This window comes from Hyaena hyaena, unplaced genomic scaffold, assembly GCF_003009895.1.
Source record: "Hyaena hyaena isolate Hyena2069 unplaced genomic scaffold, ASM300989v1 scaffold_107, whole genome shotgun sequence".
Lineage (NCBI taxonomy): Eukaryota > Metazoa > Chordata > Mammalia > Carnivora > Hyaenidae > Hyaena > Hyaena hyaena.
The window spans coordinates 946141-964445 of NW_024080739.1; the positions used below are offsets into that span (position 1 = coordinate 946141).

Here is an 18305-nt window from a genome sequence, read left to right on the forward strand (position 1 = left end):
TTTTTTTTTTTTTTTTTTTTTTGGTCTCTTTATGATGAGGCCAGAGGCTAGATTAGGGAGGTTATTAGATACTAAGGAGCAAAGAAAGAATTAGTTTGGAACTTTTGAGATGATCCCTAACATACTGTAGTACTACTCGCTTTTACAATGTGTTCGCAGAAACAGAGGAGTTATAAATGTAGAATGATGTGCTTTCTGCCAAGTGGTAATTCACCTTGGTTTGCTATGTTAAAATTGTAAATACAACAGAACATTAATAAACGTCTCTTGTGTAGCAACTTTTGCTGTAGATTAGTGTTTAATTTCTTGGTTTGCATTTGTTCATTGCCAAGGCAATTTTTTTCTAATCTTTAATCATACAGATTCATGCAGAATCATTCATTACATTACAAAAAATTGGTTTGGAGCCAATTTTTTTCTTTTTTCTTTTTTTTTCAGCACTAGAAGTTCCCTTCTCTTACACTCAGTACATTCCTAAAGATGTATATGAAAATTGGTTCTGCAAAAGATAACAGACTAAATAAGGGAGGAGTTGTAGAGATCTTCAGTTACTCCAGAACTCCCAATTATGCTTCGTATTTTAGACCTAATCCTAGATAATTTATTTCCACAATTTTCTGCATGTTTCTTGCTTTTGCTCGTTTTCTCATTTGACAACTCTCCAGTGGTTTAAGCCCTATGAGAACCCAGCTGAGACGAACGACTCCTCATTCCTCCTGCTTTCTATTCTTGTCCCAGTTGCATTAAATTTAAAGTCCTATGGTTCTTCTAATGTCAGCCCTCTTTCCCCCCTTCTTCCACCTACTAAATAAAATAAAGAACAACTGCAGCATGCAGCAAGATGGTCATGTACTACACAAACCACCGGTGTGGGTGGCAGCTGCAAATGTTGTTTTATCTGTGGCATGTGGATATCTGGGATCAGCCTAGGACGTCCGTTTCGGGGTGTCAGTATGTAATGCATAGACGTGTAGGTTGTGTGAAAGCCAGATAGGAAAATCGAGGGCCTCCTGGATGGACATTTCAGTGATCATTCTAACTTGTTTATTATTTGTAATAGTTACATATTCTTGTTCAAAAGTTGTATTTTGCAGTAGATAAGCAGGGGGTTCTAATGAAAGTCTCTTTGAATGTCTTTGAAGATTTTTACATTTTGAATTAGATATGCCAACAATAGAATTTGGAAAATTTTATAGCCTGTCATGTTCTAAGTTTCAGAATGAATAGATCTCTAGCAATTATAATAAATCTGGACACATGCAAGAGAGAACTATCTAAATTATCTTACAGGACAAAATAGAAGGGCCCTAAGTCACATAAGCTGAAACAATATAAGTTGGCCTTGCATTTAATCTTTAGGTTCTTGTGCCTTATTTGGTTTTGTATATTTGAAGGACTGAAATATTTAGAATTCCCATTTCTACATATTTGGTGGTCCTTGAGACTTTGTCACGTATAAATCTGTAGTTTGACATGCTTTCAAAGTACTTAGAAGGATGATTTCTCTTTTTTCTTTTAAATGTTCTAAATATTAAGGTCTTTTCAGACTTGTCTAGTTGGTACCATTTGTTACCTAGAGTCCTTAACTGTTAGGATGGAAATGTTTATACTGTACTATTACTTCTCCTTTTTCTCTCTCATTCCTTTCTGTCTCCCTTTGGAAGGTTCAATATTAGGAATAGCCCTTTCAAATAAAGTCTTTGCAAGGGGACACTGAGGAACCATTTATTTGGCTAAGGTGATGGAATAAACTGGCCTTGACCCTGAGCTAAGGGACAACTAGGACTTAGCCATGACCACACAGGTCCCTCATGCCTCTTACTTTTGTTCATTTGGAATTACACAAACTATGTTTAAAGGATCCTGTGTAGCAATTTCTTTTTTCAGAAAATTAGATTGCTTTGTGTGGGAATAAAAAGTTATTAAAATTTACTTGTTCAAAAATTATGAGTGAATATCTTTACTATTGGGGTCAGTTTTGTTTACAGTTTTAAAGAAATAAGATTTTTAATGAAGTAAATGATAATATTTAAAATTTTTTGTTTGCTTGCTTTCTTGCTAAGTATAACTTGGGCTCTGGCCCACCACGAGTCATTGGTGGCACTTAGGAAACTTCTTTCGACCGTCACTATATTCTTACACTAGAATATATTTCACTTAGCTGTAAATTATTTATATGTAAAGGAAGAAATAACTACTGAAAGGGAGTTTCAGTTATCAATAGAAGTGATAATTCAGTTTAAGTGGTTGCTGAGGTGGCAAGATTCTGAGGTCAGAATCAACAGAAATGTACCCCACAAATGGCGTGTTCTTTAATTTGAATCCAACCCTACTACCTCTTCTCTGTGTCTGACCTTGAAGGTTCACATGGTAGATACTGGAAAAGCTCTTGGCCCTGATTCCATTATATCCTGATAATCAAATTTTAACTTCAGACATACCACGGCTAGACATAGACTTGTACATTCATGTAACGTTTGTGGGAGGGAGTATCTTATGAACAGGAATCTGTGGCCCCTGTGCCCTACCTGACAGTGTTCTTGGTGAAATCTCAGTGATGGATCCAGGTGAGTTGTGTATAAGATGAAATCAATAGTTTTCAGAATCTGCTGTTGTTTCTCAGTTATTTAGATTTTCACCTTTTTAGGCTTTGAGAGATGATGAGAGGCATGACAAAGTGCACATAAGCCCCCATAGATGGTTGGTGCATTCTTAAGATCGTGTTTTGCATATTTTTAATGCCTAAATACTACTTGTGGTCTGTGAGGTAGATGAGGCAAGTTGAGCGAGAGTGTTAAACTAATCCTGAAGTACTCGTGGTGTAACTTTTCCTTTTGCATATACCTGTATACTTTTGTATATGTGTATGGTTGTAGTCATTTAGAGCACCCACAAGGAGAAAAAGTGCTCTTTGACAGATAGCCTCTTAGTAATAATGGTTTTCTGCTACTAAAGTGGAGAACATCTCCAAGACATACACCAGGAATTCCTGAAGGGAAGAGTAGGTTTAGGTTGAGAGTAAAAGATTTTCAGGAGGAAAAGAGTTCTAGAAATGTATTTTAGATCATCTCTATTCTAAAAAGAGACTGTTTTATAACCCAGTTCATTGTATCACCTACAACTTGATGGCCCATACAGAGATCTGCTCTTACGGGAAGTCTGTGAATGGAGAGTTGATCTCCTGAGGACAGTGTCCCTATCTCTAAATTCAAAATAATCCGACTAACATAGGCCATTTTGATCCTCCCAGCCCTCCTGTTATTTTTAGAATTTGAAACTTGTAGAATATATCATTCAAGTTTTGGGTTGAACTCTGTTTTTACTTAAAAGTCTTTCTTTACCAAAAAGCATTTTTTTTTCTGATTGTGAGAGTTTTAAGTTCAGTTGGTGAATTAGTAAATGTAAACTGAAAGGCAAATCTATTAAACCTGAATATAGACTATATGAAATACAGGGAATTCTCTGGGATTTTGCCGATTTCATCCCTGTCAGAAACCGAGATGCGTTTGTGTGAGACCGGCCGCTCCCAATCCTGCTTCGAATGTTGTTCTGAAAGTGATGAGTTTTTACCATTCATATGGGAAATGAAATGTACAAACTTCCCCATCCATAAGTGATTGCAGGTTTATAGATACCAAAGTGGTATCCATTAAGTCTTACAAAGATGAATGCTGAGGCTCCGAGGAGACAGGAGTCATTGTTCATTAATTGTCTGGGAGGTTCAGGAGTGGTAGAGAAAGCGTGGGAAACAAGAAAATGGGTCAGAAACCTAAGACAGATCTCAAGTAGAAAAGGTGATTTCTACTTGACACAAAGCATTATCAGCTAACCTGTACAACTAAGCACAGGCTGCCCTCTGACCATGAAACAGCCTGATTCTTCTCTGAAATTCATCCAGAGCTGCAGTGATTTTCCACCTTGCAGACTTAGGGTTTGCATACATGTCCCCTACTGAGAGCCGCTTCCCCCATTTAAGCCACTCACTTCCTGAGCCAAGTAGAGGATTGGAGCAACCTATTATCATAACTTGGCTAGAGTTACACTTGATGAAACATCCTTCTTTTGCACAACAGTTAGAAATGCCTTGAATGTCCCCGTATGTGAGATTTTAGAATTTTGCAATCGGCTTGCTGATTGCACATCTTTATTTTGATGCGACATTTCACAGGCTGTGTTTGGCAGTCACTGAGTTTAGATGTCACTCTGGTCATTTGGGCATGTTCATTTCTCCTCTGATTATTAACTTGAGCAATGTTTACATCAATGATTTTTTTTTTCCAGTTTGTATTTTAACTGGAATTCCAGATATTAAATAGGTAAGTGAGCCACTTGGTTTCTTGGATCGGTATTTTCACCAACCCTTTTATAACGCATCATTTGGTAGCATGTAGTTTTTAAAGAGTGGAGACTGGTGGCCGAAAGAAGCAAAATTAGCAGTCCATGTTTTCCAGGTTTGGCTCAGCGACTCTCATACACTGGATCTGTGTATCTGTCATGTGAGAAAAACCTCTTTTTGGGTTGTTCCATATGTTTTCCCTGAGGCTGTATGTGTGAAATAGGAGTTAACCTGTATGTAGGTCTCTGGTCAACTTTTGGCCACAAGCCCTCCTGTAATTTAGCAGTTTCCGAGTTTTAGTATTGAAACAAAACTTTCTGTTTCTCTAATACTGGTCCTGGAGAATTATAAATAGACTTGGTTTCTGCCACAGTGCCACAGGGCTTCCAAATAAGGGTAATGGTGGCTAAGTACTCCTCTTGAGTCTTCATTTTCTGTAGAAAGTTGAATAGAAGAAATGTGCAGGGCTGTATACCTACACTTAAAAGTAAGAGTTATTTTTCATTAGGATATTTTCAGGGCATTGTTTGCTGGGTAAGATCAAGAATTATTTTGTCTTCAGAATAGGTCTGTAGATGTTCTCAAAGCTCATGGCTATAGTACTTACTCCGTTTTATAGCAGGACTATGGGAAGGAGTGTGTTTGCAGAAACGGGAAAGCTACAGGGAAATTAATCGCAAAAATTAATTTGGCTAAGAATGATTGTGGACTCTTCCTTGGAGGTCCTTAAAAATAGAGTGGATTCTTGTCTGTTTGAAATGGTCTAAGGGTAAAGGAAAAGGAATGGACTAGCAGGCCCCTTAAAATACCCAAAAGCCCTAGAGGTTTGTATGTGGCCCATGTCAGTGACAGATGGAGTAGTAAGTTGGACAGATGTCACATCTGCCGTTCCCAAGGCCATGCTTATTTTTAATGTGGTGACCTTATGGGAGCACTGTCCTGAATAGTCAGGCAAGAGGGAAAAGAGTGTGTCTAAACTTCTGGTAAACCTAACTTGGGAGGCATATTATCTACTACTACATAGGTTTTAGGATCCAGTGGTCAAAAAAGTTACACTTTGCTCAGAATCCCAAAGTGAGAAAACAAAAAAGCAACCTCAAGTTTCTACAGCCATTTTCAAACCTTTGTATATTTGAGGGAATTTTGTTTAGGAGGCATTAGCTAATGTTACCTTCACGAATCCTTCCCTTAAGGGACTATGGGAGGAAGAAAGAAAGCAGATTAGGTGGGTAAGGAGGGCCCTAGAGGAAATGAAGTCTGACTTGTTAAGAAAGGACTGATAGAAGAGGGTAGCAAATCGGTTCCTTTTGTTCTTTGCTCCTGCTTTAATCCTTTAGACTCACAGGATAAAATTGCCAGCTAATTGCTAGGAGCCTCCTATAAAAGAGGATTGGCCTAAATTGAAGAATAAACTTAGAGAGTGACTAAGGATTTTTTTTTTTTTGAATTCCTCCTTTATTCGGGTCACTTTTCTTTACATACGATTATGTCTCCAAGGAGTGGTTGGATACCCTCTTGAGAGGTTTTCTTTACAGAAAAGAAAGAAAAAAGTCCCTGAAATTCCACAGACTCTCTTCCCCTTCACTGTGGCCTTTTTGTAAGAGTATGATGAACTGAATTCACTAGACAGTAGGTTAAATTAAAAACAAAGACAACTGTGTTGCATGGTGGCATTTTTATACAAGTGACTCATTGGTAGAAGTATATTGACCATTGTAAAGTGCAATCTGATATTTCAGGGGGAGATATAATTGAAATGTCAGAGAATTTAATCTGTGCAGACATTGAGGGCAAATGATTGTGTTTGTATCTTGGTGCCAGTCTCCATTTCCTCATTGGGTAATTATTTTCAAATAATACCTGATCCATCCAAAAGCAGTGTACTAAAAATTGTCATTAAAACGTATCAAGTTTTAATTGCAAGCCATGGATACTTTTACTGCCCTTTATTTATTGCCAGGTGTATTTTCTTAGAAGGAAAGGTAAATAAATGTGTTCTGGAGAAAATACGTAGTATAAGTCAGTCCCAGTAGTGGTTAAGCTATTATTTTTTAACTAGATGGTGAAGCATTTACACACTTAGTTTATTAGTGACCTTCCCATAAAATTTTTAGGAACACAGGGCCAAGCAGAGGTCACAAGTTTATCCAGGCTGTCCTTGGAGAGCACTGCTTTGGGTGACATCAGACAGCTGAAGAGAAGCCAAGGCACCTTCCCTATATCTTCACATTCCAAGCGGCCTTGACTTTACCTCCATCTATTTTAGATGTTTAGATGTGTTTTATTCCCTTCAGAAAGACTTATGGGTGAAATTTAGACAATCACCTGTGTCCAAAGTGATAAAACTTCTACTTTTGAAAACAAAGTTCTACTTTTATATATTATAAATCCTTGTGCCCTGGCTTTTTTGTTTTAAATCACTTAATTGAGATATGATTGGCATATAAAAAGCTGTATATATTTAATATATACAACATGAGTTTGGAGATAGGTCAATCTCCACCATAAACATCCAACACCTCCAAAAGTTTCTTCTTGCTCTCTTTATCATCATTTTTTTCCGCTTCTTTCTTTTTTGCTGATAACACTTAAGATCTGCCTTCTTTTAAAATTTTTTTCTTTAAGTTTACTTGTTTATTTTGAGAAAGACAGAGACAGCACAAGTTGGGGAAGAGTAGAGAGAGAGGAAGAGAGAGAATCCCAAGCAGGCTCTGCACTGCCAGCGCAGAGCCCGATGCAGGGCTCGAACCCGCGAAGCTGCAGATCATGAACTGAGCCAAAACCGAGTCAGACTCTTAACTGACTCGGTTACCCGGGTACCCCAAGATCTGCCTTCTTAGCAAACTTTTAAGTGCATAACTCTGGGTTGTTCACTCTGGGCATTGTGCTATGGAGTAGATTGCTAGGACTTAGCCATCTTGCATAGCTGAAGCTCTCTGACTTCTTGGGTACAGATGCTTAGGCCTTTATTTGATACATATTTATGAGCTGATTATGAGTACAAGGTGTGTGACCTTCTACTGGCTGTAGCATATGCAGGCGTTGTAGAACAGAGCCCCTGGCTGCAAGAAGGTTCTGGTCGAGGGTGAGGGCTGGGCAGGACACCAGACTGGTTCCTGTCCAGGGATCTGAATACACCCTAATTTTCTCTGCCTTACTTGCATAGTGGTGGAAGAAACTGTTTATACGTTACCCGCCTCTAATTTCGTTTTCACCAGAAGGGCACCAAAAATGTTCACAAAACCAAATACCCTTCAAGGAAAGAGGGATTATTGCCATCTGGGGAAGCCACCACTGCCCTAGGAGCCAATAAGAATGGAGGAGGGTGCCTCTCAGGCTGCTGGGAGTCTGGGACTTGAAAAACCGGCTGCAAAGGGAGGTGCAGGCCTGAATCCACCAAGCCGGGCCTTGAACCCTCACTCCCTGCTTCCTAGCTGTGCAATCTAGGTCATTCGCTTGCCTTAGACAAGATTTGTTTTCCTAACCTGTGTTCCAGAATGTTTTCTCACAGGGCTGTTTTTAGTTCTAAATAGGATAATGTAGGTAAAGTGCCCGGCACAGAAGACAGCTCTTCACAGCTCCAACCAGCTACAGCACTGGATCCAAGGACGGGACATTAAAAACCCAAACCTATAATCCAAACCGAGGGCATTCATTTCCTTCTCAGGACCACGTGGCTTCCATAAGTTCTGCCTTTCCTCATTCTTTCTTTCCTAAAGGCTGTCATTAGCCCCTCCCTGATAAATCAGACCACTCTTTCCCTCCTAAATTCCTGCTGCCCAAATGAGAATATGACTTACCCTTGCTTTTCTGGTAATACCATCATGTGTTTATGGAGGAGCTTATATTTGTGTACATGTTCATTTGATCCTCACAGATTACCATAAAAGGGATTATTGAGCGTTCTTTACCACCAACCAACCAAAACCTCCCTCCTCCTGGCAAATAATCTTTCAACACTCAGTCACATCAAAACACTCTATAAATCCAATAAACTCTAATTCTCATTTCCTTTCCTGAGCTCTACAGGCTGAGATTCTGGCCTCCTTTTTTCTTTGGCCATTTGTGTTTCAAGATTTCCCACACACTATCTCTGTGTAGATTTCGGTCTTCAAAGCGTCCTTTGAACCTCTTCTCCTTTTCCTTGTTTCTTTCTGCACTTGCCTTAAATTCTTTGCTGCTTTCTCCACTCTTCACATATCTTCTTTGCCTGCTTCCCTGCACCTCCCCCAACAAGCTTTCCAGCACTTCTTAGATGACTCTACTTCTCTTGGCCTTTTCTGGCCCTAAATTCCTACACATCTCTTTTGTACGACCATAGATAGGGCCAGTTTCTACAGAGCCACCTTTCCCCTCCTTTTCTCTGCAATCTGGCCTGGGCCACATCAGCCTAGTTACTCTCTGCCTTCCTGCCCATCCAGGGCACTGCCCCACCCAACAAGAAAGTCATATGCTGTTTTTCTTCCTCCCCCCAGCCCCCGTAGTGGCTCCTGACTGTGTGTCTGTGCCTCCCCAACTCCGCCCCGTAAACCCAGGCCTGCCCACGTACAACCTGTCTTTTATTTGGGATCTGGAGAGCTTCTCACAGATGCGGCCCTGGTCACAGGATCCATGGGCTCACGTCTCCATGACCCTTCTGTGTGAGTTTGGTTTGTCTTTACATAGAAGACATTGAGGTGTCATCTGTACATTGTTCTTCCTCACTTTACAGGGACAGAAGTGACTTCTACAGGAATGTGTGGTGAGCAGGTAGGTCTGTGTGGAAAAGCACCTTGCAGCTGGCTAGCCCCAATCGCAGAATCCGATTCATGTTTCTGAACTACCTTCCAGGAAACACTGGGATCCTACAAGCTTCTAATGGGAATTTTAGCTTCTAAAAATATCTTTAGTCATTAAGAAGTACAATACAATGTGTTATTCAAATGTGTATTCAACCTATGTAGATATCTGTGCTCTTATTTACAGACTTAAGTGGATCAAGGATTAAAATTCAACGTATAAATGAGTCAAATAAAAGCACTATTTTGTCTGCTTCATAGATTGGGTATCAATAAGACTTTACAAAAGATTCTCCAAGAGGAAGAAAAGGCTGGAAAACCACTGTCCTAGGTGAATACCCCAACTCCTCTCTCACTTTGCCTGAAAGTTGTGGACCATCATATAGTTTATTTCTCTTTTGATCTTACAGGGCTTTCAAAAAATAACCCTGATTTTGAGTCACCTGGATGGCTCAGTCGGTTAAGTGTCCGACACTTGATCATGGCTCAGGTCAAGATCTCATGGTTCTTGAGACGGAGCCCTACTTCAGGCTCTGCACTGACAGCGTGAGCTTGCTAGAAATTCTCTCTCTGCCCGTCTTGTTCACGTATACTAGCGCGCTCCCTCTCAAAATAAACTTTAAAAAATAAATTTTACAAAAGATAGCCAACAAATCTAAAAGTCATCTCTACTCCATTACCTCCCAAATCAACTATTTGTTCTCTTTCACTTGTTTGTGCAATTTTATCACTGTAGCATAGTGTATAGTACAGCCTAGTGACATGAGGTCGCTTATGAAGCCATTCTGCTTAGGTCAGACATTATGGTTTTTTACAGTCTTTTTGCTGTCCTGGAGATCCTCTTGCCTTTTCCTGCTTCTCAGTGAGTTCTAATGAATCCTAAATGATAGTGTTTTTTCATGTGTGTGTGTTTCAAGTTTATTTATTTTGAGAGAGAAAGAGAGGGAGCTCACATGTGTATATGAGCAGGGGAGGGGCAGAAGGAGAGGGATTGAGAGAATCCCAATAAGGCACCGTGTTGTTACTGCAGAGCCCGGCGTGGGGCTTGATCTCATGAGCTGTGAGATCATGACCTGAGCTGAAATCAAATCAAGAATCAGAGGGGCGCCTGGGTGGCTCAGTCAGTTAAGCGTATGACTTTGGCACAGGTCATGATCTCATGGTTTGTGAGTTTGAGCCCCGCATCGGGCTCTGTGCTGACAGCTCAGAGCCTGGAGCCTGCTCCAGATTCTGTGTCTCCCTCTCTCTCTCTCTGTCCCTCCTCTGCTCATGTTCTGTCTCTCTGTCTCAAAAATAAATAAATAAATGTTAAAAAAAAAAAAAGAAAAGAAAAAAGAGTCAGCCACTTAACTGACTGAGCCACTGATGTGCCCCAATGATGGTTTTTAAGGCAACTTCTAATACTTCTTTCTACTGTTTCATTGATAAGGAGAATAACTAGGCTTTTGCAACAATTATAGTAAAGGCTTCCTATACATTTATTGTCTTTCATTCATAGCGTGTCTAAAAGAGATCAAGTTCTCCATACAGCTAAAGTTCACATCAAATTCTTTGTCTCTGGGGATTAAACCTACAGTAAATATGTACATCATTGTGCTGCAGATGTGTATCTCAGATAGACAGTAATGAGTCTATCTATGTATTGTAACCATGTGTTGAGCATTTACCTTGTGCCAAATATGCTGCTTCATTCTTTGTGCACATTACCCCATTTAATTGCCATCCTTAACCTTTGAGGTAGATAGTACTATTATCCTTATTTTATACTTTATTTTTGAATGTTTATTTATTTATTTTTGAGAGAAAGCATGAACAGGGTAGGGGCAGAGAGAGGGGGAGACACAGAATCCAAAGCAGGCTCCAGGCTATGAGCTGTCAGCACAGAGCCCAACGTGGGGCTCGAACCCATGAACTATGAGATCATGACCTGAGCTGCAGTCAGATGTTTAACGGACTGAGCCATCCCAGGCACCCTTTTATTTTATACTTTAAAAAAGGGAGCCTCCGAGAGGTTAGCTGGCTTGTACCTTAGGGCTCTTAAGTGGGGAGACTGAGATTAATTTGGTTTATGTTGTTGGAGCATGGACTCCAAACGGTGTTGTGATGCCTGCCCCGGCTGTGAGTGCCCCTGCTTCTCTTCCATTTTTATTCTCCTACTCCTTTTTTTTTTTTTTAATTTTTATTTTAATGTTTTATTTGTTTCTGAGAGAGAGAGACAGCATGAGCAGGGGAGGGTCAGAGAGACAGGGAGATAACAGAATCAGAAGCAGCCTCCAGGCTCTGAGCTAGCTGTCAGCACAGAACCCGACGCGGGGCTCGAACCCACGAACCGTGAGATCGTGACCTGAGCCAAAGTTGGACGCTCAACCGACTGAGCCACCCAGGCGCCCCTCTCCTGCTCCTTCTTGATGCACTCTTTCACACCATTCCTTTCCCCCCACCTACCCACCACCAGCTCCTAGCCCCCAGCTCCTAGCCCTCCATCTCCACTTCATTGGAGGTGGCAGTTGGGGGGTTCTGGCCTGGAGGCGTGGAACATCTCCCCCTCCACAGCTGACTGAAATGTCCTTTGGTCCTTGCATGTTGACCTCAGACTCCCCATCTTGGACCACAGAGCTTTTTATTCTCCAACTAAGCCACGGAGGCAGGCGTGGCTGATGATATGAATCTTTCTAGCCATGGCTCAAATGAAATGATTTTTCAGGCTCTTAGAGCTAGTGCTAGACAGAGACAAGACAAGATCCAGGGGTCTTCGCTCTCTCCAACTATGCAAAATTACCCCTTGAGACAATATTTAAATACTAATTTCCTATTAACAGCTTACATTTATTCAGCACTTCAGTGCTCAAATGCTATTATAGTGCTTTTCATACATTATATCTTATTTTTAATATTTATTTTTGAGAGGAGAGAAAGAGCCAGAGCCAGAGAGAGAGAGAGTTGGGGAGGGGCAGAAAGAGAGGGAGACAGAATCTGAAGCAGGCTACAAGCTCTGAACTGTCAGCACAGAGCCGGATGCAGGGCTTGAACTCACAGACCATCAGATCATGACCTGAGCCGAAGTTGGATGCTCAACCGACGGAGCCACCCTAGCACCCCTGTATCTCCCCCCCACTTTTTTTTTTAATGTTTATTTATTTTGGAGAGAGTGAGTATACAAGCAGGAGAGGGAGGGAGGGGCAGAGAGAGAGAGGGGGACAGAAGATCTGAAGCAGACTTTACACTGTCAGTGTAGATCCCAGTGCAGGGCTTGAACCCATGAACCATAAGATGATCTAACCTGAAGCTGGACACCCAGACACCCTGCATTGTATATTTTTAATACTATGTATATTCACAACAAAATTATCCCCATTTTATTATCCTCATTTTACACTGAGGGAGCTGGCTCAGAGAGATCCAGTAGCTTGGGTAATGTCACACAGCAGATAGAGGAAGACACTCTTGACCCCTAATTGATACTTCTTCCTTCTTCTCCCTTTCCTCCCCCAAAGGTAATCCATGTTCATTGTGGAACTATTTCAAGGCTGATTTTTAAAAATTGCCTTCTGTCAATATGGCTAAATCTGGAGTACTTTAACCTCTTAAAACATCACTAATTCTCATGTGTACGGCTGTGAACCTTCATGGGAAGAGTAGTGTCCCATGAATTTTTTGAATTTTATTTTTTTATACTTTATATTTAGGTTAAGATCCACTGCAAATATGAAAGGAAACAACCTTGATCTTTGACTATCTTCTAATAGATCTTTATAATACTCTATCCAGTGCCTCTCAAATTGTAACATGCATATGAATTCCTAGGAATCTTGTTAAAAATGCAGATTCTGTTTTCAGAAGTCTAGCCTGGGGCTCAAGATTTAGCATTTCTAACAAGCTTCCAGGTGATGCTCAAACTGCTGGGCCAGGAGAACACACTTCTAGAAGCGGGAGCAGTGTTCTAATACTACTTAACTTTCAAGAAACAAATTCAAATTCAACTATTACTTTACAAACTGTTTGCTAAATAGCCCAAGCCTCAAATGATTGTTAGAAACAACCCCTGTCCTCAGGGTCCATAGCATTCTGATTTTCATGGAGTTTTTTGGGCTTGACCTTGACTCCCTTCTTGGTTTATATTAGTACACACAGGTAAACCCTCCAATTTCCCCATCATTGCTTCTTTGTAAGCTGAGTCATTCCTCTCTCACTTACTAGTATGATGTATGTGGGTAATGGCTTGAAACAGCCCATGTGTCCTGTTTGAAGCTTCTGCAGTAAATTTTCTAGAAAAAAAAATGTTGTCGATATCACTTTTTGAGAGATCTCTGTAAGGTGGGGCAGGGGGCAGGGGGCAGGGAGAAAGATTTGGAAGTCCAGGATTATGTGGTCTTGCCTATGTGCATTCATCTGATAAAGTGCAGCAAAAGTTTACCTCTTTCCTACCCCCATTCTGCCTACTGAGCCTTGGTCATGTCCAGAATGGACTCCGGATGGCAGTTGTGGATGCTCAGAGCACAAAAGGTTTCTTGTTTGCTAAAGGGTCTATCAGTGTTTAAATAGAACTGGCGGAAGGAAGCACAGGCACACCGTATCAGCAGCTTATCGGGGCCCATGGTTTTCCATGTACATTTGCTAGTCACTTGAGTTTACCCAGCTCCATCAGCACGGAGTTAAAATTTGCAAGGCCAGGATGTACAAGAAGGAGAACAAGAATGGGCCAGTTACTGAATATAGGGGTTTGTGTGGGTCCTTGGGACTTTATTTGCATTCTGCCCATGGAGAGAATGAAGCTGTGGTGGTCTGTGTATTGAGAGGCACCAGAGGGGCACCTGGGTGGCTCAGTTGGTCAAGCATCTGACTCTTGACCTCAGCTCAGGTCATCTCATGGTTTGTGGGTTCAAACCCTGCATTGGGCTCTGCATGGACAGTGTGGAGCCTGCTTGGGATCTTCTCTCCCCACGCTCCTCGCCCCTCTTAAAATAAATAAATAAACTAAAAAAAAAATTCGCACTAGAGAGAACCGAAGTTGGCTTTCAAGAGCTGGGATGACTCCGGAAGCCAGGATCCCTCCAGGCCTTCCTGGGGCAGAAGGAGTGGAGATACATCTTGTGACCCAGGCTCTCCATCTTAGCCTCTCAGGTCTGGAGTCATGTCAGGAAGTGGTTAAAGAAGGTGTCAACTATGAATACCTAAAATTGTATGCAGTTTTGGCATTTGCAAGCGTGCGTGCACATTTATCTGGGAGTGGGTCCACGACTCAAAGGGCTAAATGTTCCTGTACTATTTGGGCTGCATTTTCTTGGAAGGCAATCGTCAGGACAGATAGCTGGGCAGCCTGCTTTAGAAACGAGTCCTTTCCACTTAGAATCATTCCTCCCAGGAACTCGTTCTATGCCAAGTGCTTTGCAAGCCGCTTTATAAGTATTACCTCATTTAATTCTCCGAACAATCTCCTGAAATAAGAATTGTCGTTTCTATTTTACAGATGAAGAAACTGAGGCTTAAAGAGTTGCGATGTGTCCAAGGTCACAGAGCTAACTTAAAGATACAGCTAGCATCTGAACCTGGGCTCCCCGGTTCCAGAGCTCTTAGCACTGTGGACAGCTATCTCTAATGTCGTAATACACCTGTCTCAGCTCTTCGCATACATTGGTTAACTCTAACTGGCAAGAATTATCCCAAATGTCAGCCGTCTGAAAATCAGCTTCATGCATTTTGCCCTATTTATATATCCTCTGTATTATGAAATTACTATTTAATTCAACATTTTTATTCAGTGTTATTAAATGTGTCATTACTTAGTCTCAGCCTGAACAATATCCAGGAAATAACCATCGACTGTGCCAATCTCATTTTTCTTGAGGTCACACTACAGTAAGCACCCAACCATTAAAAGGAATAATTTTACGTCCCACCCAGCATCATCTACAGCTCCGTCATTGGTTTGGTACCGGATCTGGAATAGTCCCCCTGTCAGATGTAAAGGCTGCATGTCTCTACTGCCCCAGAATTGTGGGCAAACTAAAATCGCCTCGACACCCCCCCCCAAGGCAGCCCTCCCGCCTAGGCCCCGCGGCCCCCCTCATGGGAAGTGGTGCAGGAGGGGGCTGGGCAACCCCAGGGAAGGCACTCTTCTGGTGGAGACCACACTCCGTCTTTCAGGGCTCTGATGAGACAGCAACAGGGCCAAGAACAAGACTATTACGTAGGTAGCCTGGCGGGGGTTGAAGGAGTCCAGGGACTGGGGCAGGAATCTGGCCGCCATCGCTGTGTGCTCCTGCTGAAGGGACGTGGAGGGATACTGGGGGTTATGGAAGACACAGGCTTGCCACGGGCAGAGTTTGCGTGGCAAAGGGTTCCTGCGGACGATGAAAGAGGCCTCTAACTAAACTCCAGCTGTTCCTATTTCCAGCCTAACCAACTGTTCCTCCCTAAATTCTATCGCCTCTGGGGCATAAATTAAAGGGAGATTTGGAGTCTTATTGCCTGAAATTGTATGCATTTGACCTACACTGCTGTGTCTTTAATACAAACAGCTCAAGAATGATTCCGAATTTCCTGAATTCACTGTTTATACCCAAAATGGGCTAAGACCCTAAGTAACAGAGCACCCACAATTTTTTGCCGCAGTAAAGTTGCACTTTCTGTGCTAAACTTCCCAGTCTTTGACTTTTAGCAATCTCATAATTTGGCAATCTCTCTAACCAGCAAGTAAGACAAAGGATGGCAGTCTGCTCATTGTCCGAGGGGGAAGGGAGTCTGTTTTCTTTCGGTGGCCTGGAGACATCAGTGGGAAAGGACCAGCTGGTCCTCAGACCTCTGTGATAAGACCCACCTGTAGCGGTAAAGCGACATTGGTCTGTCCCACAGCTGATCTGCTTTCTTGATCACCCCAGACACAGCGATTGCTAGCCCATGGTGATTCCAGCTGTTAATATTTCAGTACCAATATGTGGGGAAAGTCATGTACATGCAAGCAAGAAAAGTCTGCTCTTGCACGGGGCTGGGCATCTAGCATTGTGACTGTCCTCATCCTTGTGGTTCAGCAATAGCTGACCCTGGACACTTCTGTGGGAGCTGCTGTGGTTCTGGGCCCCCAAACAAAGTTCTAGCTCCCCGGCGGTGCAGTTCCTAGTCTTCCTTTACTGTCTGTTTCCCCAAATGGCATGGCCAGACCAAGGACTCCCAGGTAGAGTACTTTCGAAAATGTCTCTAGCCAGCTTTCAACTTCATATCCCATTCTCCACCCCCACCCCTCCTCCCACCAGGAGCTTGTGGCTTGAGTTTACAGAACACCAGGCACAAATGGAATGCTGCCAGTCGCAGGAGATTCCAAGGGAGATAAAAAGCACATCTTTGACCACTTCTTTACCAAACAGACCCGAGATGTGTAATTAAAGGCCCCGGGACTCTGCTGGAAATAGGTTTAAACTTGAGGTAATCCCTTCTGGCACTTCCTCTTCCTAATAACCATCAACAAAAATCAAACAAATCCACCTGGCTCCAGCCAGTAAGCCTGTAAACCAGCAAAGGTCACTGGAGGAGCGATAAGAGAAAAAAGCGGCCACAAACAGCATTACTGGAAACACATGTCGGGACGTGTTGGAAAGCGACTCCTGCCAGGGCCATCCTGGCCCTGCGACAGGCCTGCTCTGCTGTCGAGAAACACATTCCGCCACCGAGAAGGAGGGTTAGTGGAACGCACACGGCACGCACACGCGCACGCCCACTCCCTGCGCACGCCCACACAAGCGCACTCCCACCCCACGTGCACGCCCCCCCCCGAGCACGCCCACCCCCTCCCGAGCACGCCCACCCCACGTGCACACCCACCCCCAACGTGTACGCCCACCCCCCCCACCAGCACGCCCACCCCCAGCACGCCCACCCCACGTGTATGCCCACCCCCCCCAGAGCACGCCCACCCCACGTGCACGCCCACCCCACGTGGGCACGCAAGCGTGGGGAGAGAGGAGTGTGGGCAGCCTAGTAGTGCCGCCTGCCTTCGTTTCTTCTCAGCCGGGAAGACTAGAGAGGAGGCCGTTCTTAACGTTTACTTCCCTCCTCTTTCCAAGTGTAATGCATGGCCGTTGTTGAGGATACTGTTGATAAGAAACACCGAGAACAAGGTACGGTACTTCCCCCCAGTTCCACCACACAGGGAATGCCCCTGCCAACATCTTGGCGCATCTTTTTCCAGTCCGTTTTTGGTGCATGCAGGTGTCTGTAAGTGTCGGATATAGAAACACATATGCATGGGAAAGGATTTTTGAAACCTTTCAAACCACGTTACACGATGCAAACAATTTTTTGAGCCTGGTTTTTGTTTCAGTCTGTCTTGAGCATCTTTTTTCATCGTTGTGTGGATTACATCATTTTAAGTGGCTGAATCGTTTTCCATCACCTGACAGCACCCCTCGTTAATCATCTCCTATTAATGAATGTTTGGGCTGTGTCCCAGTTCCCGTCACTCCCCTCCCCCCATTAAGCTGTGTCGTGGAAGCATCCTGACTGTTGGTTCTGGAGTTGAAAGGGCGGATGTGTCAGCTGGTTTGAGCCTGACCAGGTGAGCTCAGCAGCACCTACCTCTGCTTCAGAACGGGGGTAGCAAGGGGGTGGAGAGGGCAAGTCCTGGCAGTATCCTTGGCAGCGTAGTTTTATCTGAATTTGTCACAACAGAAAGTAGGACTGAGGGGCCTATCTTGAGGATCTGTATCTTGGGGTGGTAGGCAGTTTCAGATGTGTGCTATTTTGAATATCTTGAGTGAGTGTAAATACGTCACCTTCAATCAAAAACTTGAGTATGCATTCTAAAAAGTTGGCATACAGCTTTAGAACCACCCAAGGATGAGATTCCAGTGTTGTGCTTTTCAGAAATTTTCCAGCCTTCCAATTTTGCCTAATCATTTTGATTGGATTGACCAACATGAGAAAAGGCTTTGGAAAGCATGATGTACTTGGCAGAAGGTGCATGTTGTAGGATCTAAAAACTGTGTCAGTGAGTGGCATACAGTGAAGAAAACTGTGGAGTCATTACAGTCACGTTGAAGCCTGGAAATCATGCGTTTTCAGTGCCATCTTTGGGAAAGAGGGAGGCAAATGTGGCGGCCTGCCCACATTGAAAATACCCCAGCCCACAGAGACACGGGCATTGGGGTGGATATTTCCTTGGCAGCAGCTGCTACTGCTGAGGCTCCGGTTGGCCCACC

General features: G+C 43.0%; 1 protein-coding gene across 1 annotated transcript in view; it reads left to right on the forward strand.

Moving 5' to 3' along the window:
* NDFIP1 (Nedd4 family interacting protein 1) overlaps positions 1 to 280 on the forward strand; it is a 51476-nt gene extending 51196 nt beyond the window's left edge. Inside the window, exon 8 of the mRNA XM_039236185.1 lies at positions 1 to 280. This exon is cut by the window's left edge and continues 808 nt beyond it. The gene's annotated coding sequence lies outside the window, so the exon portion shown is untranslated.
* The last annotated feature ends 18025 nt before the right edge of the window (positions 281 to 18305 follow it).